Genomic DNA, 27,152 nt, shown 5'->3' with positions numbered 1-27,152 from the left:
AAAAAAAGAGGCAGAAAGAGACAGCGAGCGTTGACTGACAGAGAGGGGCGGATGGGGGGAGGCGAGATAGACTGGACGAGAGAGAGAGAGAGAGGGCTAGAGAAAGAGCGAGGGCGAGAGAGACAGCGCAATGTCGATAGAGAAAGGGCAACAAGGAGAGAGGGGCGTCCGAGAGACAGAGCCAGAGGGGAGCAGGAGAGACACAGACGGTGCGAGCGAGACCGAGCGTGAGGGCGCAAGAGAAGGCGATACAGAAAAAGAGAGAGAGAGAAAGAGATGGAGAGAGTGGCCAAGAGAAAGGTAGACAGATGGGGAGCGAGGGAGAGAGATGGGGGCATGCAGGAATGCGAGCGAGAGAGAGATGATGCGAGAGAGAGAGGAGAGAGAGAGAGAGACTGGAAGTACGAAAATGAGTAGGGGTGCATTAAAGGCGACGACGCCGTGCAAGAGAGGGGAGGTTGAGAGAGGGGAGAGAGAGGGGCGAGAGAGGGGAGAGAGACAGAGGGGAAGAGAAAGAGGGGAGGGCGAAAGAGGAGAGGGCGAGCGAGAGGGGACGGTGAGTGGGTGCAATAGAGAAGAGAGAGGGGAGGGCGTGAGAGGGGAGGGCGAGAGAGAGAGGAGAGTACGACAGAGGGGAGAGCGAGGGAGGGAACACCGAGAGAGGGGATGGCGAGACAGAGAGGGGGGGCAAGTGAGAGAGCAGGGGCGAGATTGGGGAGGGCGAGAGAGAGCGCGAGGGCGAGAGAGAGAAAGGGCAAGAAGGAGAGAGGGGTGGTTGAGAAGGGGCTCGAGAGAGAGAGGCGGCGGGAGAGAGAGTGATGAGAGCGAGAGTGAGCACGAGGGGGCAAGAGAGGGCGAGACAGAGAAAGAGATAGAGGGAGAGGGACAGAGGGAGGGAGGGAGAGATTGGGCGAGTGAGAAAGAGAGAGAGAGAGAGAGAGACGGAGAGAACGCCCAAGAGAAAGATAGAGAGAGGGGGAGTGAGAGAGAGAGAGGGGTATGGGGATCACGTGCGCGCGTGAGAGAGAGAGATGGTGAGAGAGAGGAAAGTGAGAGGAAGGTGGAACAGGAGAGAGAGTGCATTAGAGGCGGCTAAAGAGAGGCAGGCAAGAGGGGGTGAGGGAGAAAGGGCAGAGAGAAAGAGTGAGGGGAGACAGAGAGCGGGGGATAGAGTGGTGGGCGAGAGAGAGGAGGGTGAGAGAGGGGAAGGCGAGAGAGGGGAGGACGAGTGAGGGCAAGTGAGGGGAAAGTGAGTTAGGGGAAGGCGAGAGAGGCGAAGGCGAGTGAGGGGTGGGCGATATAGTGGAGGGTGAGCGACGGGAAGGCGAGAGAGGGGAGGGAGAGGAGGTGTGATAGAGGAGAGAAAGAGGGGAGGGCGAGAATGGGGTGGACGAGAGTGGTGGGAGGGTGAGAGACGCGTGAGAGCGAGAGAGGGGAGGGAGAGGGGAGGGCGAGAGAGGTTAGGGCAATGGAGGAGAGGGCGTGGGGTGCGAGAGAGGACAGAGAGAAGGATGGAGAGAGAGTGGAGTGAGAGAAGGGGTCGCGAGAGAGGGGAGAGTGAGAGAGGGGAGGGAGCGTGGAAGGCGTGAGGGGAGGGCAAGAGATGGGAAGAGAGTGGGAAAGAGAGGGGAGGGCTAGAGAGGGTAGTGCAAGAGAGGAGTGGGTGAGAGAAGGTGAGGGAGAGAGAAAGGGTCAGGATGAAACAGGGCAGGGCGAGGGAAGGGAGGGCAAGAGATGGAAGGGCAAGTGGAGTCCGACATAGTGGGAGGGAGGGAGAAATACGGGAGTTGCAGATAGGGGAGGACGACATAGTGGAGGGATGAGAGAGAGTGGGGGCAAGAGAGAGGGGGCAAAAGAGAGGGGGGCAAGAGAGAAGTGGGCGAGAGAGGGGGCGAGAGAGATGGGAGAAAGAGAGCAGAGAGAGAGGGGAGAAAGAGAGGGGAGTGAGGGAGGGACAGAGAGAGGGAGAGATGGGGATGAGAGGAAGACAGAGGGGTGAAAGAGAGAGTGAGCAATAGTGAGGGATGAGAGAGAGAGTGTGGGTGACCAAGTGAGGTGTGCATCACTGAGAGGTGCAAGAGGGAGGGAGAAAAAAGAGAACGAGAGAAGGGGCAGAAAGAGAGAGAGGCAGAATGAGAGATGGGTAGAAAGACGGTACAGTAAGGGGGAGAAAGAGAGTGAGGGAGAAAGAGAGAGAGGGGGTGAAGGAGGGGTGGGAAAAAGAGGGGGGAGAGAGAGAAGGGAGAGAGATAAAGGGCCAGAGAGTGGGGGGAGAGAGTGGGGAGAGAGAGCGGGGAGAGAGTGCGGGGAGAGAAAAAGTGGGGAGAGAGTGGTGAAACAGAGAGAGGGGCGAGAGAGTGGGGAGAGAGAGAAAAGTGAGAGGAAGATGGAACAGGAGAGAGGAGTGCATTAGAGGTGGCGACAGAATGTGGGCTAAAGAGGGGCAGGGGAGAGAGAGAAAGGGCAGAGAGAGAGAGGTGAGACAGATGGGAGACAGAGAGACGGGGATAGAGTGGTGGGCGAGAGAGGGGAGGATGAGAGAGGGGGGCAAGAGAGGGGAAGGCGAGAGAGTGGAGGCGAGAGAGGGGAGGGAGGGGGTGCGATAGAGGAGAGACAGGACGAGGGCGTGAGAGGGAAAGGCGAGAGTGGGGAGCACAAGAATGGCGGGAGGGCGAGAGACGCGGGAGAGCGAGAGAGGGGAGGGTGAGAGAGGGGTGGGTGAGGGAGGTGAGGGAGAGAAAGGGTCAGGGCGATAGAGGGGAGGTCGAGAGAGGGGAGGGCAAGTGGAGGGAGATGGGAGGGCGTGGAAGGGAGGTAGAGATACGGAACATCGATATGGGGAGGGCGACATAGTGGATGGCGAGAGAGAAATGGGCAAGGTGAAGAGAGTGAGGACGAGAGAGGGGGCGCGAAAGAGAGAGAGAGGGAAAGTGCAAGAGCGAGACAGGGAGCTAGAGGGAGGGATTGAGTGAGAAATAGTGGGTACAAGAGTGTTGGGAATAAAGACAGTTGGAGAGAGAGAGATTGACAGAGAGAAGGAGGGGTGTCGAGCTAGAGAAAGGGGGCGAGGAAGAGAGAGAAGGACGAGTGAGAGAGGTAGAAAGAGAGAGAGAAAGATTGGGAGGATGAGAGAGAAAGGGTGTGAGTGAGAGAGGCAAGAGAGAGATAGAAAGGGGACGAGAAAGAGAGGCGAGAGAGACAAAGGGAAAGAGGGAAGGAGAGAGAGGGAGAGAGGGATGGAGGGAGAGGGGAGAAAAAAAGAGGCAGAAAGAGACAGCGAGCGTTGACTGACAGAGAGGGGCGGATGGGGGGAGGCGAGATAGACTGGACGAGAGAGAGAGAGAGAGGGCTAGAGAAAGAGCGAGGGCGAGAGAGACAGCGCAATGTCGATAGAGAAAGGGCAACAAGGAGAGAGGGGCGTCCGAGAGACAGAGCCAGAGGGGAGCAGGAGAGACACAGACGGTGCGAGCGAGACCGAGCGTGAGGGCGCAAGAGAAGGCGATACAGAAAAAGAGAGAGAGAGAAAGAGATGGAGAGAGTGGCCAAGAGAAAGGTAGACAGATGGGGAGCGAGGGAGAGAGATGGGGGCATGCAGGAATGCGAGCGAGAGAGAGATGATGCGAGAGAGAGAGGAGAGAGAGAGAGAGACTGGAAGTACGAAAATGAGTAGGGGTGCATTAAAGGCGACGACGCCGTGCAAGAGAGGGGAGGTTGAGAGAGGGGAGAGAGAGGGGCGAGAGAGGGGAGAGAGACAGAGGGGAAGAGAAAGAGGGGAGGGCGAAAGAGGAGAGGGCGAGCGAGAGGGGACGGTGAGTGGGTGCAATAGAGAAGAGAGAGGGGAGGGCGTGAGAGGGGAGGGCGAGAGAGAGAGGAGAGTACGACAGAGGGGAGAGCGAGGGAGGGAACACCGAGAGAGGGGATGGCGAGACAGAGAGGGGGGGCAAGTGAGAGAGCAGGGGCGAGATTGGGGAGGGCGAGAGAGAGCGCGAGGGCGAGAGAGAGAAAGGGCAAGAAGGAGAGAGGGGTGGTTGAGAAGGGGCTCGAGAGAGAGAGGCGGCGGGAGAGAGAGTGATGAGAGCGAGAGTGAGCACGAGGGGGCAAGAGAGGGCGAGACAGAGAAAGAGATAGAGGGAGAGGGACAGAGGGAGGGAGGGAGAGATTGGGCGAGTGAGAAAGAGAGAGAGAGAGAGAGAGACGGAGAGAACGCCCAAGAGAAAGATAGAGAGAGGGGGAGTGAGAGAGAGAGAGGGGTATGGGGATCACGTGCGCGCGTGAGAGAGAGAGATGGTGAGAGAGAGGAAAGTGAGAGGAAGGTGGAACAGGAGAGAGAGTGCATTAGAGGCGGCTAAAGAGAGGCAGGCAAGAGGGGGTGAGGGAGAAAGGGCAGAGAGAAAGAGTGAGGGGAGACAGAGAGCGGGGGATAGAGTGGTGGGCGAGAGAGAGGAGGGTGAGAGAGGGGAAGGCGAGAGAGGGGAGGACGAGTGAGGGCAAGTGAGGGGAAAGTGAGTTAGGGGAAGGCGAGAGAGGCGAAGGCGAGTGAGGGGTGGGCGATATAGTGGAGGGTGAGCGACGGGAAGGCGAGAGAGGGGAGGGAGAGGAGGTGTGATAGAGGAGAGAAAGAGGGGAGGGCGAGAATGGGGTGGACGAGAGTGGTGGGAGGGTGAGAGACGCGTGAGAGCGAGAGAGGGGAGGGAGAGGGGAGGGCGAGAGAGGTTAGGGCAATGGAGGAGAGGGCGTGGGGTGCGAGAGAGGACAGAGAGAAGGATGGAGAGAGAGTGGAGTGAGAGAAGGGGTCGCGAGAGAGGGGAGAGTGAGAGAGGGGAGGGAGCGTGGAAGGCGTGAGGGGAGGGCAAGAGATGGGAAGAGAGTGGGAAAGAGAGGGGAGGGCTAGAGAGGGTAGTGCAAGAGAGGAGTGGGTGAGAGAAGGTGAGGGAGAGAGAAAGGGTCAGGATGAAACAGGGCAGGGCGAGGGAAGGGAGGGCAAGAGATGGAAGGGCAAGTGGAGTCCGACATAGTGGGAGGGAGGGAGAAATACGGGAGTTGCAGATAGGGGAGGACGACATAGTGGAGGGATGAGAGAGAGTGGGGGCAAGAGAGAGGGGGCAAAAGAGAGGGGGGCAAGAGAGAAGTGGGCGAGAGAGGGGGCGAGAGAGATGGGAGAAAGAGAGCAGAGAGAGAGGGGAGAAAGAGAGGGGAGTGAGGGAGGGACAGAGAGAGGGAGAGATGGGGATGAGAGGAAGACAGAGGGGTGAAAGAGAGAGTGAGCAATAGTGAGGGATGAGAGAGAGAGTGTGGGTGACCAAGTGAGGTGTGCATCACTGAGAGGTGCAAGAGGGAGGGAGAAAAAAGAGAACGAGAGAAGGGGCAGAAAGAGAGAGAGGCAGAATGAGAGATGGGTAGAAAGACGGTACAGTAAGGGGGAGAAAGAGAGTGAGGGAGAAAGAGAGAGAGGGGGTGAAGGAGGGGTGGGAAAAAGAGGGGGGAGAGAGAGAAGGGAGAGAGATAAAGGGCCAGAGAGTGGGGGGAGAGAGTGGGGAAAGAGAGCGGGGAGAGAGTGCGGGGAGAGAAAAAGTGGGGAGAGAGTGGTGAAACAGAGAGAGGGGCGAGAGAGTGGGGAGAGAGAGAAAAGTGAGAGGAAGATGGAACAGGAGAGAGGAGTGCATTAGAGGTGGCGACAGAATGTGGGCTAAAGAGGGGCAGGGGAGAGAGAGAAAGGGCAGAGAGAGAGAGGTGAGACAGATGGGAGACAGAGAGACGGGGATCGAGTGGTGGGCGAGAGAGGGGAGGATGAGAGAGGGGGGCAAGAGAGGGGAAGGCGAGAGAGTGGAGGCGAGAGAGGGGAGGGAGGGGGTGCGATAGAGGAGAGACAGGACGAGGGCGTGAGAGGGAAAGGCGAGAGTGGGGAGCACAAGAATGGCGGGAGGGCGAGAGACGCGGGAGAGCGAGAGAGGGGAGGGTGAGAGAGGGGTGGGTGAGGGAGGTGAGGGAGAGAAAGGGTCAGGGCGATAGAGGGGAGGTCGAGAGAGGGGAGGGCAAGTGGAGGGAGATGGGAGGGCGTGGAAGGGAGGTAGAGATACGGAACATCGATATGGGGAGGGCGACATAGTGGATGGCGAGAGAGAAATGGGCAAGGTGGGGAGAGAGTGGGGATGAGAAAGAGGGGGCGAAAGAAAGAGGGGCAAGAGAGAGGTGGGCGAGAGAGAGGGGGCGAGAGAGACAGGATAAAGAGAGCCGAGAGAAATAAGGGACAAAGATGTGGGAGAGAGAGGAGGAGAGAGGGAAACAGAGGGGAGAAAGAGAGAGAGAGTGCGCAAGAGAGAGGGACGAGAGAGAGCGTGGGCGAGCAAATGAATTGTGCGTGACAGAGAGAGGTCCAAGACGGAGGGAGAAAGGGGGAGAAAGAGAGAAGGAGCAGAAAAAGAGAGGGGCAGAAAGAGAGAGGGGCAGAATGAGATAGAGGAGACAGGGAGGGGGGAGAAGGAGAGGCGGGAGAGAGAGAGGGGAGAGAAAGTGAGGATAGAGAGGGCGAGGAGAGAGAGCGGGGAGAGAGTGGGGAGACAGAGTGGGGAGAGAGAGTGATAAGAGAGAGCCGGGAATCAATGAGAGGAGAGAGAGAGGGTGGAGGAGAGAGTGGGTGGGGAGAGAGTGTAGGGAGGGTGAGAGAGATGAAGAGAGAGTGGAGAGAGAGAGAGGAGAGAGGGGGAGAAAGAGTGAGGGGGAAGGAGTAGATGTAAGAGAGGTGAGGGAGAGGCCGAGGGAGTGGTGGAGGGAGACGGGGAGGGGGAAGGGGGAAGGGAGAGGGGGTGGGAGAGAGGTGAGGGAGAGAGGGAAGGGAGGGTAAGGGAGAGGGGAGAGTGGGATAGAGAGAGATGGAGAGAGAGAGAGGGGGAGCAGAGAGAGCGGCAGAGAGTGAGTGGCATAGAGAGGGGAGAGCGAGGCGGGGAGAGAGAGTGTGGGGAGAAAGAGGCAGAGAGAGTGTGTGGAGAAAAGATTCTGGGAGAGAGAATGGAAGGAAGCGGGGAGAGTCCATGAGAGAGAGGGGGAATGAGAGAGGGAGGGAGAGGGGAATGGAGTCGATAGAGTGTGTGTGGGAGAGTGGGAGGGAGAGGAGAGAGTGGGAGAGTTCGGGAAGCGAGAGAGGAGAGAGAGGTGGAGGGTGGGGGCGGGGAGACGGAGGGAGAGGTAAAGGATGTGGCGGTGGGAGAAGGGGAGGGAGAGTGTGAGGGAGTGGGGGAGGGTTGGGAGTGGGGGAAGGGAGAGGGGTGGGAGAAAGGGGAGTGAGGGGGAGGGAGGATGGAGGGAGAGAGGGAGGGAGAGGAGTTAGGGAGAGGGGGAGAGCGAGGGGAGAGAGAAGGGGAGAAAGAGGGAGCAGAGAGAGAGGGGCCAGAGACAGCGGCAGAGGGAGGTGGGGAGAGTGAGGCGGGGGCGAGAGAGGTGGGGGAGAGAGAGGCGGAGAGAGAGAGTCGAGAGAGAGAGGCAGGGAGAGAGAGGGGAGAGAGTGGGGGAGAGAGAGTGGGGAGACAAAGTGGAGGACAGAGTTTGGGGAAGTGTAAGGGGAGAGGGGAGGGAGATAGGGAGAGAGGGGAAGAAAGGGGGAGACAGAGAGGGGAGACAGAGAAGGGAAGACAGAGAGGAGCGTGGGAGGGATAGAGACCAGGGAGAGGAGGGAGGGAGTTGTGCAATGAGAATGGTGAGGGAGAGCGGGATGGGAGTGGGGATATGGGGAGGTGGAAAGGTGAGAGGGAGGGAGAGGGGGAGGGAATGTAGAGGGAGATGGTGAGGGAAATGGGGTAGGGAGAGGGGTGAGAGATGGAGAGAGGGCGACGGGGATGGAGAGGGTGTAGAGGGGAGACAGAGAGAGGGGGCATAGAGAGGCGTGGAGAAAGCAGGGAGAGAAAGCGGGAGAGTGACGGTGAGAGAGAGGGAGAGATGGGGAGAGAGAGAGGCAAGGGAAGAGAGGGATGATTGAGAGGAGGAGACAGAGAGGGCAGATAGTGGTGGGGAGAGAGAGGTTAGAGGGAGGGGGAGAGAGGGATGGGGGAGGGAGAGAGTGGAGGCAGAGAGGGAGGGAGTGGGGAAGTGTGAGGGGGAGGTGGAGTGAGTGGGAAAAGCGAGAGGGGATCGGAGTGAGGTGAAGATAGGCAGGGCGGTTGGAGTGAGAGTGGGTAGGGAGAGGGAAGAGAGGTGGAGAGAGAGAGAAGTGGAGAGAGAGGGAGCAGAGAGAGAGGGAGCAGAGAGAGGGGCATAGAGAGGTGCGAACAGCAAGGCAGTGAGAGAGAGAGGCGGGGAGAGAGATGCGGGGAGAGAGAGGGGGAGAGAGAGGAGAGAGAAAATGTGGGAAAAAGTGGGGAGAGATGGGGAGCAGGGAGGAGGCAGAGAGAGTGGCATAGAGAGGCGTGGAGAGAGAGGGGAAGAAGGGAGATTGAGGGGGAAATGGAATCAATTCTGCAGCACCTACTGTCCCAGTGGAAAAGGCCACTGGTTTAAAAGTTTGAACAGACTATCGGCTAATCTGAGTTTTCAATCTTGTTCTTTAACAGTTTGCAACAGGTTTTGTACAAGGGGGCATGCAGACAGGACAAACTTCAATTGTAGTCAACACAACAAAAGGGAATTTAGTTTAAATGAGATGGATTAATCGAGATCAGGCCTCAGGTGAGGATACAAAACAGTTAAGTTTGGAATTACCACAGACCATCAAGACTGTCCATTCAATTACTGAAGTTTGGCTCATAGCACTTTCCTATACAAACTATTTCGATAAATTATGACACCTCTGGAGCAGGTTGGACTGACCCAGGCCTTCTGGCTCAAAGGCAGAGACACTCCCACAGCATCACAAGATCACTTCTTTTCGGCTGAGTAACCAGTGTGTTAATTTGCCCAATTATCTTACTGATACTGTTACCATCCTAAAGATCGGAAATAAGCCAAGTATTAATGGATTGAAAGATGTTATAACAGTCTCTCTGACAAGGGACAAAATATCTTCTATCTGTTTTTCAGTTCATCCTTCGATAGTTTGAAATTTTTAAACCTTCTGGTCTCCCATCATCTTTTTAGTTTTGTACATCTTTTCTTTCAATTTGATGTCACTCATAATTCCCTCAGCTATGCACCGCTGTTCATCGTGCATTTCTTTTACAAGTCAATATATATTGTTGAGAATTATAAAATAACTGAATTTATTCTTCTGCTTTAACAGTCTAACTATAGTCTCATTCCATTTTGGCCAACTACTATTTTAGATCCTTGTGACTGCCTTAAATTTTAGATAGTAGTTGACGAAACACATTCCTCACACAAAAGCTAAATTCTATCATGCTGCATTGAATCTTACCAAAAAGGTTTTTTTTTAATTTCAGAGCTCATTAACCAATCATATTATCAGGTCTAAAATAGCTGTTCCCTGATTGGTTACAGAGCATCTATTCTGAGAAATTGCACAGAGCAGTCTATCTCACATTGCTTCAGAAGGCAACGTAAGCTGAGTGCACAATACGATTTTAACTAACACTGAACCCTCTGAATACCAGGATTCTGTTAGATCCCCAAAATTACTCAGAGCATGGAATGCCTATGTTGTGAAAACAAACTCTTCAGCCCATCAAATCCACACTAACCCTCCAAAGAGTATCCAACCAAACCTATTCCTCAACTTTAACCCACATTAATGCACAGAACATGTGCATCGCTGCGCACTATGGGCAAATCAGCATGACCAAATTACCAAACCTGCACTTTTTTGGATTGTGGGAGGAAACCCACGCAGACGCGGGAGAATGTGCAAACTGAACACAGAAAGTCGCCGAGGCTGCAATTGAACCTTGGTCCCTCCTGCGGTGAGACAGCATGGCTAACTGCTGAACCGCCTCCTTTTTTTTCATTAAAGGCTGAGTGCATTCACCCTGCCTTTCCTGATCATAGATGACTGCAAAACCATCAAAAACTGCAACGAGCAACAAACATCAGGTTATTAAGACGTGAAGTTTAATAGTATTAATCAGATTGGGGCAGTGTAAAAGTCTGACCTGCAAGGTTCAGCTCTGGTTTGCAGTTGCTTCATGAAATCTGAATATTTCTGCCTCTGTTGGTCCAACAGCACTGTCACTGACACAGGAGCTGTTCCACCAGATCGGTTTGTGGCAGGCAGAGATCGTGTTACAACCTGTGCACATGCCAACACAGTCATCTCAATCGGAAAGAATTAGTACTGCACAGATTAGAAGACAACTTGGATCACATTGCGCTTTTGAAATCAGAGGCCCCTGTTCAACACATCACAACTGTGTCGCCTTTTTAAAGTAGGTATTTGCCTAGATCCCTGGTCTCACAGTAATGCAAATAATTTCTTTTTGCAAGTATTCAAATTAATTTTGGAAATTAACAGTGAATCAGATGCCACCTCCTTTCCAGATGATCTCACCTCTTCTTTAAAACAGCAAAACCCAATGAGAACATTAAGGCATCCAATGTTTAAAATCATCACATGCTCAGTCACTGTAATATGATGTTTTTTTGTTACATAATTCGTAGCAAAAGTTAATTTGAGGCAAAAAGGAGAACTCGAAGAGAAAGGTGAACCACCCGTGGGAACAAAGGCAGTCAAGGGCAGTACCCACAAGGAAAAGAATGACATAGCAGTGTATGATAAAAAGAAAGAAAACTGATCATGTAATTAAATTGACAAGAAACAAAAATGAATGGCAAGAGCTGTACAGGCATATAAAAAGTGAGTATCTAAAGTCAGCATCGAGGTTCTGACTCTGGAACTGATAATGGGTACAGGGAAACAGAAGTTAAATTAAACTGATATTTTATATTGGTCCTCAATAAGGAGGACACCGTTATCATCCCAAAGGTAGCTAATAAGCAAGTTAATCATGGAGAAAAAAAGAGATATAACAGTATTTGTCACAAGGGACAAAGTATTGACCATATAGTAGGACTAAAGGCAGACAGGACCCAATGGCCTGGATCAAACATTTTCATGCAACTGGCTGCAGAGATATTCAAGGCATCGATTGGAATATTCCAGAATCAGAGGATACAGGGAGGATCCAGTGGATTGATGTGCCTGTTCAAGAAGGGAAGGGAGGCAGAAATCAGGAAACTATAGACTAGTTAGTTTAACATCTGTTTTGGCAGAGTCGAAAATTAAATTAAGAAATAGCAGGACATTTAGAAAGGCTTATCATGAAACATGGTAGACTGGGTTTTGTGAAAGAGAAACTATATTTGACAATTTTGCGACAGTTCATTGAGGAGATAACAAGCAGGGCTGATAAAGGCCAATCCAATGATGTTCTGTATTTGGATTTTAAAAATGCAAATGATAAGGTGCTATACCAAAATTAATTGTACAATATAGGAGCTCACGGTATCGGGTAAAGTGTGTGCATTGACTGTGGATTTGTTAACCACACTGGCTGTTGCTGAGACCTCACTAGGAGTACAGTATACAATGCTAGCGCCCATACTTAACAAAGGATAAACCAGTATTGGAGACCATTCAAAAAATATTCACTTCACTGCTTCGAGAATGAAAGGGTTGTCCTATCAGGAATAGCTAAGCATATTGGGTCATTATTCAATTGAATCTCGACAAATAACTGGTGATCTTATGGAAACAGGATTCTGAGGAGTTGACAGGGTAGATTTTTACGAGATCTTCTGGCACCAATGAAGTCTCAAACCAGAGGACGTCACAGAAGGGAACATTCTTTTTTAAAAATTGCAAGTTTTTTTCTCTCTCAGTCAATGGCTAGAATTTCCTAGCCCAAAGAATCGTGAAAATTCGATGTGGTAGGGGAATGGGTCTGGTTGGGTTACGCTTCGGAGTGTTAGTGTGCTTGTTGGGCCAAAGGGCATGTTTCCACACAGGAGGGAGTCTGTGTTTCTATCTCAAATTATTTTAAAAGAGGGCAGATAGATTTTTGAAGAGCTTGATACAATTAATAAAGATCTCAGATGTTGTGAAAGAGTGAAAATGGGGTGTTTATGTACTGATTCAGGTGGCATTGATTCATCAATCACAGCTATACAGTCATGAGTAGGAAGGCAATTCCCTCCATGAATAAAAGAAATCTACTGCAGAGCTCACACAAAGGGAATTATTACCCTCAGTAAACTCTCCCATCACATGACACAACATATCAGCTAAAGCAGGATGTACTGCGCGTGCTCTGGCCAACAAAGGGACCCCCAGGTGATTGATGTCAGCAGGGGGCGGAGCTGGAGGACCTAGCGGGGGTTGGTCTTCCAACCAATCAAAGTGAATGAAGGGCAGTGCTAAACTAAACCATGTGATCACCCTCGCGCATGGCGCAGAGTCGCTGTAATGAATGCTCGGGAAGTTATGGAGAGAAATGATATGGTAAGGAAAGAAATAAACAGGGAAACGGGAGAAAAATTGTGTTGCTATGAGCGGAGAGGTTTTACAAACAAATTATGCACGTCGGAAAACACAAATTTGAACGTCCCAGTCCCGTGTTTGCAGTAAATGGGGAATTGCCTCAGCGCAGCTGCTGGCCTGAGTGAGCGCCGCCATCTTTATTCGGGACAATGATTCATTGGACATGTGCGCAGCCGCCATCTTTGTAGGGGGCAAGGTGCAGCCAGGCGCATGTGCAGCCTTTCTCTCGTCTCGAGTCATTGGGATCATAGCAGCCAATACTGCTCTGATTCAACTCTGAGCTCCCTCATGACCACTTTGTCAATATTCAGCTTCCTTAGTCTCGACCCATGAGTGTATTTTTAGTCTGTTTACTGTTGTATTATTACTTTTATAGACCCTTTGTAATTGAGTTTTTCACTGCGGCCCAGCGCCTTACCATGTGTTGCTTTATTATCAAATTACATTTTTCTTGAATATTTCTGACAGTCAAGAATTCTTTTTTCCAATAAGCAACTGTATTTTCCTTCCATTTCTGACTATCAAATTCTGCACCACTTTCATCCTCTGTAATTCATTTTGCACTACCTCAAACATCAACTGTGTTTCTCCTTCCACAGATACCAATGATTAATGCCATAGTCAAGTTGCCTGTGGAGAAGGTGATATCCAATTCAAGAACAGCTTGTAGTTTTATTATCATGCTTATAATTTCACAAAAATACTACTGAGAATTTTAGGTTTAAAGCCAGAGATGGAAATATTAGGTCAGGTGATCAAAAGCATTGCCAAAAAACAGGTTTTGAGGAATGTCTTAAAGGTGGAAAGCAGACCTGTGAGGTTTTGTCTGCAAATTCCAGACCATGTTACTTTAGCAACTGTAGAAACAGCCACACAGTTGAAGTAATGAATTAACAAGTCGTTAGGAGTCTCGAAGAAAATGGGTTGTCGAGGTCTCAAAGGATGTGTGGTGCAGGGAGCTAGGGATGATCACAGCCAGGAATCAAATCAAGAATGAGAATTTTAAATTATTGTTGCTTATGAATAGGAGCCTTTTGACGGATGAACATATTTGGCAAGAAGTGAGCACGTGGGCGATAGAGCTTTCAATTTTTCTTGAGATTACAGGGAGTTTGAATTTGGGAGGCTGACCAGAAGTGTGTTTGGATAAGTAAGTCTGGAGATAACACACGCTGGATGAGAGTTTCAGTATATGAGATGAGATGAGGGTGGAATCAGATAGAAATAGTGGTGTTGGGGTGGGACTGGGCTATCATTCTAACCTCACCTCTGGGATTCAGATTGTTGTCAGGTTCTGAATCAGGTGGTAACACAATCGGGAGCTGAGTGCCATGGTGGAGCCTAAAATGAGTGTCACTCAGCTGGCTGTTGCTGAGCAGCTGCTGCTTGATAGCCCTGTTAATTACTACTTCAATTACTTTACTGCTGACCGAGTGTGGATTGACAGAGAGAAATTGCCTGGGTTGGATTTGCCCTGTGTTTTTGTGTTGAACATGCCTGGGCAATGTTCCACATTGTCAGTCGATGCCAATGCTGGAGCGTACGTGTTTTGGCAGGTGGCAAGTTCTGGAGCCCAAGCTAACAGTGTTATTGCCAGAATGTGAGGAGGACCCATAGCCTTTACACTACTTAACCATTTCTCGATATTATTCGAACTAAATTGAACAGGCTTAAAGCTCACATCTGTGACGTTAGGAACCACTGGAGAAAGCGGAGATGGATCATCCCACTTTGCATCTGGCTGAAAATTGCTGCAAATGCTGTCATCTTATCTTTTGCATGGATATGTGAAACCCCTCCATCAGTAAGGGTGGGGATATCTGTGGTGCTTCCTGTAATGAGTTGTTTAATTGTCCATTACCATTCACAACTGGGTATGGCAGAATTGCAGAGCTCTGATCTGATCCATTGATTGTGGGATCACTTAGCTCTGTTGCCTGCTGCTGATACTGTTTGATATGCAGATAGTTCTGCTTGTTAGCTTCTCCAGGTTGGCACTTCATTTTTGGGTATGCCTGGTGCTGCTCATGGCATGCCCTCCTTTGTTGTCCATTGTGATGGGTGAGTGCGGGATGTACAAACCCATGAGATTACAGATTGTGCTGGAGTACAGTTCTGCTGCTGTTGTTATCCCACAGTTCCTCGGAGAGATCCACTTTGAGTTCCTACACCTGTCCCATTTAGCACGGTGATAGTACCACTCAGCGCAATGGAGGTTTTTTCTCAACTTTAAGGTGGGGTTTTGTCTCCAGAAAGACTGTGGGATGGTCACTCTTACCGATAGTGTCATGGACAGATGCATTTGCAGCTGGTAGATTCATGCTGATAAGATATAGTATGTTTTTCCCTCTTGTTGGTTCCGTTACAGCCTGCTGCAAACCCAGTTGGGCAGCTATGTCTTGAGGACCAGACCAGCTGAGTCAGTAATCCTGCTGCTGAGCTACTCTTCGTAGAGGACATTGAAATCCTGTACCCAGAGTAGGATTGTCACCATTTTATTGCCTCAATGCTACCTCCAAGTGTTATTCAATATGGAGAAGAACTGATTCACCAGCCAAGGGAGCACGGTAAATGGTAATCAACAGGAGCCATGAGACTTCCTGGTGTCCAAAGTCAACGCTGAATACTCCCAGGGCAAATGGTTCTTGTGTGCACACCACTGTGCCAACACCTCTGTCTGGTCTGTCCTGCGAGTGGGACAGGACATATCCAGAGATTTCAGGAGAAAGTGAAGATTGCAGATGCTGGAGATCAGAGTCAAGAGTGTGGTGCTGGAAAAGCACAGCAGGTCAGGCTGATGAAGGGCTTAGGCTCGAAACGTCGATTCTCCTGCTTCTCGGATGCTGCCAAACCTGTTGTGCTTTTCCATCATCACACTCTCAATATCTAGGGATGGTGATCGTGGTGTCTGGCCATTATCTGTAAGGGATGACTCCGTGAGTATGACACTGTCAGGCTGTTCCTTGACTAGTCTGTGAGACAGCTCGCCACGTTTTGGCACAAAAAAACAGATGTTAGTGAGCAAGATGTTGCAGAGTCGAGAGGGATGATTTTGTGGTTGTATTTCCTAATGCCTTGTTAGATGACAAGTGGTCCATCCAGTTTCATTCCTTTGCTGAGACTTTGCAGTGATTAATACAGTGAATAGCTTGTTGAGCGACGGTCAGGTTGGCAGGATTTTTTTCGCCATTGACAATAGTTTCCTGGAGATCAGGAGATTCCTAATTCCAGTTATGTTTTTTTTTGAATTCAGATTCCAGCATCTGCCGAGCTGGGATTCAAACAAGGACTTCAGTTGTACATTTTAATATTCTGGACAAAAGTTAAATACATTAGGTTTGTTCACTCATTTTAAATATCACTAACCCTGGTTTTGTTTCTTCGTATAGCACTGTCCATCATCCTGTCTCCTTCATCATTCCCTCCAACAACAAGATCAAAGAGCACATTGAATTTCTCTGTCACTAACACTGAGACAATCCGATCAGCTGCCTCTGCTTCTTCCCTCCCTCCCACCAGCCCACCGAAACAAACTGCCTCGGATGGTGTTCCTGGTTTTTGTCCCAAACTTACATCGTTCTCCAGTCTCTTGTCAAGCCTTATCAGAGCTCATCTTGATCTTTTACTAGTCTCGCTAAACTACAGACATTTCAACTCTGTTTCCTCCTCATCCCCCTCGCTAAATCACAGGTAATGTTCCTTGTTCTGTCTGTCTGTCTTTTCTGGTTATGTCCTTCTCATGCATTCTGCAAAAAAAAAACTAACATTTGACCTCATCATCATTTGTAAATCCTGCTCCATCTCCACTCTCCCTTTCCTTTCTGAACTCCTTGTATTTGGTGTCCCTCAAGGATCTATCCTTGGTCCCTCCAGCTTCTCACCTACATACTGCCAGGAGGTGACATCGTCTAAAAGCACAGTGTGAGGTTTCACATGTACAATGACAATGCCCAGCTCTCCCTCCCCATCATCCCTCTCCATTGCTCCACTGTTACTCAGTTGCCAAACGCTTATCACATTCCCACTACTCGATTAACTGAAATTTCTTCCAATGAAACATTGTTACGGTTAAACCCATTACCTTCAGTTGCGAAAAAAAATTCTTTCCCTTATTGCTGAGCCCCTTCCTCTCACTGGGTGCAGTCTGAGGTAGAACTAGACTCTTCACAATATTTCTGTTATATCTGTAACCCCAAGGTGACCTTCTGATCAGACATCTATACAATCACAAACACCAGGAATTCCAATCACTAAATGTTGCTTGTCTCCACCCCACCCCAGCTCCATAGCTACTGAAACCTCTTACCTGTGTCGGTGTTGCTTTAAACTTGATGAATCTGAAACAGAGCTCTTGATTTCGTGACTGATCCAGAATCTGCGAGCTTTCAGTGTTTAATGCACAATTTTCCCCCGGTGCCTTTGTGGTGCAGCTTTCTACAGTTTCCACCATGTAAATAGCACTCTGTTCCCTTATTATCCCCTCCAAAATGACCGACTTTGAATTTTTACGAATTACACTCCATCTGGCAACGTGTTGCCCCCCTTCTCCTGTGCATCTCTCTCTCTTCACAATCCTCTTAGAGCTTAACAGTTATGCCCTTTCTCGGAGACCCTTCCCCCTCCCACTCCCCCACACCCTCCACCTCCCCCCCCATTCTTCTAAACATTTACTGGGAGCACTGGGCAGTGTGAAGCATGTAGAGTTGCTCTGTCTTTAGAGATAATCTATGGGAGGAGCTTGCTGCCCATTGGTCAGAATGGAGGAAACTTGCCCATCGAGCTGCATGAGCCTGTCACTCCCCATGCATTATTGATGAGGCACAGCGGCAGCACGGAAGGAAAAAAAGAAGCAAATCCTGCTCTCCACATCTCACTGACTCTTGGAATATTCTGTCCTGTGTGTCAAAGATCTGCCCTGTTCTGTCACATGAAGTGCCATGGTGGAAACTCCTAGAAACCCACACAGGTTTCACTCTGATCTGACTGCTGACCTCCACAAGGGGTAATGGGTCCAGTCATCCTGGGCCAGGAGGAGGGGATGGTGCGAGTTTCTAACCTGAACTGACAGTGATGAATGTTATAAACTTGCATTACAGGATACTACAGGTGGCCATTCAGATGGTAATCTCAGTCATTGTAACACCACACTCTGATTGAATTAGTCAATTCATCAGGACCTGGATATTCGCATTGTGTGTGAGTATTGTATTCCATCTGAATCCCATTTGCTGCAGAAAAGTTCTCCTTTGAATCTTCCCAAACCTTTAATGTGTGTCCTGTAATCCTTGTATAATGAGCTAATGGGTGTAAGGTTTATTATTATAACGTGTAATTTTTCTAAACCCCTCTGCCACAGCTCCCCTCAATCGCCTTTGCTACAAGGAGAACAGCCTCAGTTTCCCCAATCCCCTGATTCGCCAATGTCTGTTTTCTCTCTATAAGGCACACATCAGGATTGTGTTGGAACATTCTCCACTTGCCTGCATCAGTGCAGCCCCCAACAATATTAAAGAAAGTGAACATCCTCCAGGACAAAGCATTGTACCTGAGTGGTGTGCCATTCACCACCTTCAGCATTCCCTCTCCCCACCCCAGAGACACAAAGGTAAAGGCAGCATTGTCCTCCCAGACCATAGGGCTGCTCTCTCATTAGGGAGGAAACTGGAGCCCCTGGAAGAAACCCATGCAGACACTAGGAGAATGGGCAAGTCCCACAGAGACAGTTGTCCAAAGCTGGAATCGAACCTGGGGTCCTGGCAGCAGTGCTAATCACTGAGCCACTGTGCCGCCCTAAAATTGTAATTTGATTCACAACTACCACTTCCTCTGATAGTTCATTCCACACATAAACCATTATCTGAACAAAAATTTAAAAATCCCAAACGCCTTTTTAAAGCCATTCTGCTGTCACCTTAAAAGGTATGTATCCAGACTTGAATCGCGTCCTTTCCTGGAAATGACACTTACTGTTCACATTACTGATACCACCCCTCCATGATTTGAGTCTAATAAGGTCACTCCTCAGCCTCCTGCGCGCCAGTGAAAGAAGTCGCAGCCTATCCAGCCTCTTCTTATAATTCACTCTATCCATTCCCATCAACATCCTGGTAAATCTCTTCTGAATCTGCTCCAACTACATAATGTGCTCCCGACATCAGCATGACCAGAACTGGACACAGAATTCCAGAAAAGGCCTCCCCAACATCCAAAATAACGTCCCAACTCTGGTACTTAAAGGTCTGAGCAATGAAGGCAAGTGTGCTAAGCACCTTCTTAACCACCCTGTCTACATGTGACACAGACTTGAACCCCACGGACTCTTTGTTCCATATCACTACTCGAGGCCATGTTTTTAATTAGTGTAAGTCTGCCCTCGTTTGTTTTATCAAGGTTGAGTGAATTGGCCATGGGAAATGCAGCGTTACACGGGTAAAATAGGAGGCTCTGAGGGTCAGTGTGGATATAATGGGCCGAATGGCCTGCTTCCACACTTGAGATTCTCTGAGGATAATTCTACTAGTTTTAAACTGGTTGCAGAAAATAATAGACCAGATCTAAAAGTTGGTGTTCAAAATTGGACAAAGGTGAATTTTGACGGTACAGGGCGAGAACTTCCAATATTTCTTTGCAACCACAGGTAAAGGGACGGCTGGAAAGTGTGAACATAAGAACAGAAGGAATAGGAGTAGGAGTTGGCCATCTGGCCACTCAAGCCTGCTCTGCCATTCAATAAGATCAGGGCTGATCTTTTCATGGACTCACCATAACCCTTAAGTCCTTTCCTGTTTGCCAATCTACATTTTGCCTTAAAGACATTCAAGTTGATAACTTCAACTGCTACACTTAACCGGGAATTTCACAGATTCATAACCCTTTAGCTGAAGAAGTTCCTCTTCAACTCTGTCCTAAGTCAGATACCCACTTATTCTGACGCTATGCTCTCTAGGTTGACCCGCCCCCCAATAGAAATAACTTCCCTGCTTCTATCTTATCTATTCCCTTCTTAATTTTTTTCCAATACAACCTCCCATTCTTCTAAATTCCAACAAGTATAGTCCCAGTCTATTCAGTCTCTCCACATACACCAACCCTCTCAACTCCTGACTCAAACTTGTGACCCTTCTCTGCACCCCCTCCAGTGTCAGTACATCCTTGCTGAAGTAAGGAGATCAAACCTGTACACAGTAGTCCAGGTGTGGCCTCACCAGTACCCTGTACAACTGAAGCATAACCATCCCTCCAGCAAGGAAGCAATAAACCCTTCACCATCTCTTTTTGTCCCCTGGGATGCATTCCATCACGGCCAGGAGACCCATGTACTTTTGGGCTGTTATCTTTCCCAAGACTACCTCTTTACTGAGAATGACTCTTTCCATGTCCTCATCTGCCATTGCCTCCATAGGCCTGTGAAATGAGACAACAAGAGAACATAGACAGTATGTTCCTGTTGAGGCCAGGTCTGTTAGGTGTAGAGAATGCTGTGTGTCTAGAGAAATTGAGGGTCTGTTCAAAAAGATGAAGGAGGGATATGGCAGGTACAGACAGCTGGGTTTGAGTGAATCCCTCGGATTATAGGGGCAGTAGGAGTGCATTTGAGGGAAAACAATAGGTCAAAAAGGATACATGAGATAGCTTTGGGGGGAAAGAATTTTAAGGACAATCCAAAGAGATTCTACAAAACACTAAGGACAAAAGAGTAACCAGGCAGAGAATAGGGACCCTCAAAGATCAACAAGGCTGTCTGTGGAACCACAAAAGGTGGGAGAGATACTACCCGAGGATTTCATGTCAGCTTTTACTGAAAGAGGATATGGAAGCTAGAGACTTTGGAGAAATAAACAGTGATAATTTAACAACTGTCCATAGAACAGAGGAGGTTGTACTGGATGTCTTATACATAAAGCTGAGTAAATCTGTGGGACCTGATCAGGTGTATCCCAAAACTTTGTGGGAAGTTAGGGAAGTGATTGCTGGGCCCTTCGCTGAGATATTTCTATCACCGATAGTCACAGGTGCGGTGGTGCAAGACAGGCGCCATTATTTGAGAAAGGTGAAGAGGAAAGGCCAGGAAACAAGACACTGGTGAGCCTGATGTTTGTGGCAGACAAGGTGTTGGAAGGAATTCTGAAGGAGAGGTTTATATGTAATTGGAAAGGCAAGAAGTGATTAGGGATAGTCAGCATGGCTTTGTACATAAATCACTAACTTGGACTTGAGAAAAACATTCAAAAAGGTTCCACATAACAGACTGTTTAGCAATTTAGACACCATGGGATGCAGAGAGAACCACCTATTTGGATACAAATTGGCTGGAAGGTTGGAGACGGAAGGTAGTGCTTTTCGGACTGGAGGCCTTTGATGAGCAATATGGTGTAAGGATCGGTGCTAGGCCCACTGCTTTTCATCATTTATATCAATGATTTCTATGTGAATATATGAGGTATAGTTAGTAGGTTTACAGTAGACATAAAAATTGTAGGCGCACTGGACAGCAAAGTAGGTTACCTCAGAGTAGAATGGGACTTCAATCAAATGGGCTGAGGATTGTCAGGTCGAGTTTATTTCAGATAAATATGAGGTGCTCCATTTTGGAAAAGCAAATGATGGCAGGAATTATACACTTAATGGATAGGTCCTGGGAAGTGTTGCTGAATACAGAGACCTTGGAGTGCAGGTTCATGGTTCCTTGAAAGTGGAATCATAGGCAGGGTAGTGAAGAAGGTGTTTCATGTACTTGCATTTACTGGTCAGTGCATTGAGTAGTGGACTTGGGACGTCATTTTGCGGTTGCACAGCGCATTGATTCAGCCACTTCTGGAATTCTGTCTTTCAGTCCTGGTCTCCCTGCTATCGGAATGATATTGTGAAACTTGAAAGGGTTTGGAAAAGATCCGTAAAGATGTTGCCAGGGTTGAGGGTTTGAGCTATATCAGTAGAGGCTGAATAGACTGGGGCTGTTTTCCCTGGAGCATCGGATACAATTGTGAGGGACATGAATAGGGTAAAATCCCAGGGTCTTATTCCCAGGATATGAGAGTCCAAAGCTTGGGGGCATAGGCTTCAGGTGTGAGGGAAAAGATTTAAAAGAGATCTAAGGGGTAATGTTTCCAGCTGAACATGGTACGTGAATGGAATGAGCTACCAAAGGAAGTGTGGAGTCAGGTACAATTACCCAATTATGCCTTTGTGATGTTGTATGCGATTAGCAAAAGTTTAGAAGGATATAGGCCAAGTGCTGGCATATAGGATGAGATTAATTTAGAATATCTGGTCGGCATGGACAAGTTGGATCGAAGGGTCTGTTTCTCTGCTGTACATCTTTATGGCACTAATACAATTAAGATGGGTTTCTCTTTCATGGAGAGTTAGCAGAAGATCAGATAATTCTTCTTGGAGCTGAGAATGTTAGGCAGTGATTTCGACCAGGAGCAGATTTGCTACCAGGATATTCAATTGACAGAGAGACGGAGGGATAAATTATTAACGTCACAATTTTTAGTAACTACCTTCAGGTAACTGGCAAATAAAGTAGGTTAAAAATGTGAAGATTATTTTACTCACTAAGTTCTGAGCATCTGGAGCAGTTTGACCGACGGCTGGATGCAGATTCAGTCGTTATTGTCAAAACAAATTTGGAATTTAACTTTTTTGAGTAAGGATTTGGAGGGCTACAGACAAATGGGAGGTGAGTTGGGATAGACTGGCACCATCTCCAGAGGGGATGAGAACAGCCCCAATGGGCTGAACAGCGCCAAACCACTGTGCTTTGTGTTACTGCCCCATTCACAGTGAATGATGAAGCTCATCCCAGGGCAGAGTCATAGAAACCTACAGCATGGAATGAGATCCTTTGGTCGAACTGGTCCATGCCGACCAGATATACCAACCTGATCTAGTCCCATTTGCCAACACTTGGCACATATCTGAAAGTGGCTGTTGGTTTGTGTGTGACTCATAACAGTACACAAACCAACAGCCAGTCTCAGACAACAACTCTCCAGGACAAAGGACCCGACAGCCAGCATGAGCAAAACGAACGGAGTGAACAAAATCCCATGCAAGGACTGCACAAAACACTACATCGGACAAACAGGAAGACATCTAACAACCCGCATCCACGAACACCAAAAAGCCACGAAACGACATGACCAGCTATCCTTAGTAGCCACACACACAGATGACAAACAATATGAATTCGACTGGGATAACACTGCTATTATAGGCCAAGCCAAACAGAGAACAGTCAGAGAATTCCTAGAGGCATGGCACTCATCCACTGATTCTATCAACAAACACATCGACCTGGACCCAATATACCGGCCACTGCAGCGGACTGCAACTGACAACCGGAAATGGCAGAGACAAGCCACTATAAATGCCGGAGGAAACATGACAGAAGCGCTTCACAGGAGGCGCCTAAGTACTGAGGATGCTGTCTTGTATTACTGCGGGAATGCCCACAAGGATCAATCCTGGAGTCTGTGTCCCCTGGGATCCACAATCACCGTTTACTTCTTTCTTCCTCTTTCATTCTGGCTATTTAACTCTCGGTATCAATCCATTATACTGTTATGCTCTTCAACATGACCATGTGGGTGGACTAGAGGCAGCTGGGATTTAATGAAGGGAAGTGGGGATTAGACAGAAGTATGCGGAGAGGTGTCAGCAAAGACAGTTCTCATCGTAACGGCAGAGTTTCTCCATGACCCAGTGAGTGGTGAGTCATCTGACTTTGTGGGAGGAGACAGATTCAATCAGGGATTTGGGAAAACACTCAGACGTTGACCTGTCCATCCGATTGTTAACTCAGACAGATAGAAAGCATGATGCACATTTATATAGCACCTATGATGATCTGTGGCAAAGAAACATGCTTCCAACCCAATGATTACAGCCTCAAGTCTCTGAAAACACAGACACTAAGCTTTCTACTTTCACCAGGCTGTCTCTGAGCCTCCTCTTTTCTTGAGAAAAGCGTTTTGAGTTGTTCAGCCTTTCCTGGTGATTATAACCGCTATGCTCCTGTAAGATTTGTGACTGAACCTTTATTTTCCTGCTCCTTGTGAGTGATGAAAGCAGCAGAAACAGTTCCTGACCTGTGAGGGGTTTCGGTTGGAGTATTTATATTTACAAATCCATTCCCACCCTCACATACAATATGAAGTTGATGTAAAACTGAAGGGAAGGGGTGAATGAGCACCCACAGAATCATATGTGTCTGAGTTGAATGAAGATGGCATTAGGAAAACATGACAACAATCACAACTAGTAGAATCACAGAATCCAGTGGGTGCAGAAAGAGTCTACGCGGCCCATCGAGTCTGCAATGACCTGGTCTCCCACCCTACCCCCATAACCCCACGTTAACCATGGCTAGCCTAACCCACCTAAATTGCACACTGCAGGCCAAGTTAGCAAGGCCAATCCAGTAACGTTACACATTTGTGGGAGGGTCACAAATTGCATCCAAATGCTCGGAATTGTGGATGAAGGCTCACAAATACTTGACACTGACACAACTGCTCTGCTTTTCAAAATAAAATCGGGGAGCGGGGGGACTGCAAACAGAAAGATTTCTGATTATCTCAGGAGGATGAGAATTGAAACCATGCGCCATTGACGCAGGGGGTGCAGGGAATGTTACAGAGGTCTGGGAACCATCAGAAATGTAACAGGTTGTGGGCAAGGTGGGGGTGAGACAAGGACGAAAAGGCAGTCTGTCACACGGGGGAAGGCAGTAGATATTAAACAGCAGAAATGGTAGTTCCTCAAGGCCACAGAGAATAGAGTTAGGGCTGGGAAACAAACAAGGAAACGAGAAACACATTTAAAAAACAGATTATAAAAGCATAGAGGATAGAGTTCACAGTCTGAAATTGTTGCTTTCAATGGTGAGTATAAAAAATCTTTAAAGCTTAGGGAGTTGTATTACAGCTAACACAAACATAATGGGCCAAGTGTCCTCGATCTGTACTTTAACTTTCTGATAATTATGTTTCTGACGTTTGTAGTTCAAGTCTGATAACGCTAATAACATTTCAAATTGGACTGGAGTTTAATATTCTGGATAAATGTCAAATAAAACACATTGATTACATTCTGCATGTTAGTCCGTAATCCTGCATGTTTCAGCATTTAAGTTACATCCATGTCCTGCCGGTGGGACAGATCATACAGGGATGGTGACGGTGGTGTCTATGATTCTGTGCGTATGACTGTGTCAGGTTTTTGCTTGACTAGTCTGCATTCCAGCTCACCCAATAAGATGTTGGCAGGGTGCGGCAAGACAGTTGGAGCTCCTCTGCTCGCCACTTCCTTTCCTTTCTGCTTTTTAAAAATTTATTTCCCTGTCACTCTCCCCTTTGTAGACTCTGACACAAGTGTCTCAATATTGAATCATTACAACATTTTAATAAAAAACATGTCTCTACAAGAGGAGGAAAATATATTATTCTTGTGTCAACTGCATTTTTAAACAAAAACAATCCTGTTCCATAAACACTGTCTCATTTCTTCCGTCAATTCTATCAAGCAAGCGATTATATTTTGTCCCTCAGTTTACCGATCCTAATAAATATCCAGTCAATTTTAGAGCAACATGCTGACCAAGTATTGAACCAATTTATCTATTTAGGTTTTAGCATTAGTTATCAAGTCATTACCATTACAATAATTGCATAATAATTGGTCTGGGTAACAAGTATACTGAGGTTCGCAATTTAATTTATTGACTGTTTGAAAAATGGTACAATATATTTTTTTCATGATTCTAAAAGTAATTATTAAGGCATTTGCATGACAATAATTATTATATGTTTTAGTTTAGTCTTGCTAACAACTAAAGTAAAGTTTATATTTGAATTTAATCCAATCTTCCCCAGTCCCTATACAGCAATATAAAAATCCATTTTGTTTCCAATCAACACACCTACAAAAGAATCAATTACTTCTGATGCAACACGCACTGTTAAAAATAGAATATTGAAAATTTATATGTTTCTAATATATAATAATTGTTCATTTCAGTCCATAGAAAATAGATCAGTACAGCACAGTCCAGGCATTTTGGCCACGATGTTGTTCCCACATTTTATCCTACTCTAAGATCAAACTAACCAACATGCCCTTCATTTCCTATCATCCATGTGCCTATCCAAGAGACGCTTAGATGTCCTTGATGGAACTAAATCTACTACCACCACTGGCAGTGCATTCCACACACTCACCACTATCTGTAAAAAAAAACTATCTCTGACATCTCCCCATAACTTCCCCCATTCACCTTAAAATTGTGCCACTTTGTGGGGAAAAGTCTTTCATTATACACTCTATCTATGGCTCTCATCATCTTATACAAATCTATCATGTAAACTCGCATCCTCTTTCACTGCAATGACCAAAGCCCAGCTCCCTCAACCTTTCTTCATAAGACATGCCTTCCAGTCCAGGTAGCATCTTGGTAAATTTCATCTGCCCCTTCTCAAAAGCTTCTGCATCCTATGTAAAATGATGTGATCAGAACCAAACACAATATTCCAAGTGTAGTCTCACCAGGGATCCATAGTGCTGTAACATAACCTCGTGGCTCTTAAACTCAATCTCCCCGCTAATGAAAGCCAACACACCACACACCGTCTTAATAACCCTATCACCTTGGATATCAGTTATGAGGGATGTATGGATGTGCACCCCACGATCCTCTGTTCCTCCACATTGTCAAGAATCCTGCTTTTAATCCGAAAATATGCATTCAAATTTGAAATTCCACAATGAATAACTTCACATTTTTCCAGGTTGAACTCCGTCTGCTCCTTCTCAGCCCAGCCCTGCCAATGTCCTCTAGCAACCTACAAAAGCCCTCCACACTATCGACAACTCCACAAACCCACGTGTCATTGGCAAACTTCCTAACACTTCCTTCCACTTCATCTTCCAAGTCATTTATAAAAATCACAAAATGCAGAGGTCCCAGAACTAATCCCCTCAGAACACTATTGGTCACCGTGCTCCAAGCTGAAAACTATCCATTTTATCTCACCCTGTCTTCTATGGGCATCGAATTTATTATCTAACCAGGCAGGTTTTCCTCTAGCCCATGCCTCATTACTTTCAAAATGAGCCTACCATAGGGAACCTTATCAAACACATTGCTAAAATCCACATACACCACATCCACTATTCTGTCCTCACCAATGTGTTTGTCACTTCCACAAATAATTCAATAAGGTTTGAGAGGCATAACCTGCCCCTCACAAAGCCATGCTGACAATCTCTAATCAATCAATTCTTTTCCAAATAATCATAAATCCTGTCTCTCAGAAACCTCTCCAATAATTCCCAACAACTGATGTAAGATTGACTCATCAATGATTCCCAGGATTATCTTAATTGCCTTTCTTGAATAAAGGAATAATGTTTGCCACCCTCCAATCATCTGGAATGTCTCCAGTGGACAGTGAGGATGTAACGATCATTGCCAAAACACAGTAATCTCTTGCCTCCTTTCCCATAACAACCAAAATTATATCCTTTCTGGCCCAGGGGACTTAGCTATCCCCAGATTTTTCAATGTTTTCAGCACAGTCTCCGTCTTAACATCAACCTGTTCGACTATATCAGCCTGTTTCACGCTGTCCTCACAAAGGACAAAGTTCCACTCACTCCGGAATACTGAAGCAAAGTACTCATAAAGGACCTGCCCTAACTCCTCTGACTCCTGGCACAAGTTTGCTTCACT

This window comes from Hemiscyllium ocellatum, chromosome 8 (assembly GCF_020745735.1).
Source record: "Hemiscyllium ocellatum isolate sHemOce1 chromosome 8, sHemOce1.pat.X.cur, whole genome shotgun sequence".
Lineage (NCBI taxonomy): Eukaryota > Metazoa > Chordata > Chondrichthyes > Orectolobiformes > Hemiscylliidae > Hemiscyllium > Hemiscyllium ocellatum.
Note: the sequence above shows the minus strand (reverse complement) of the source record.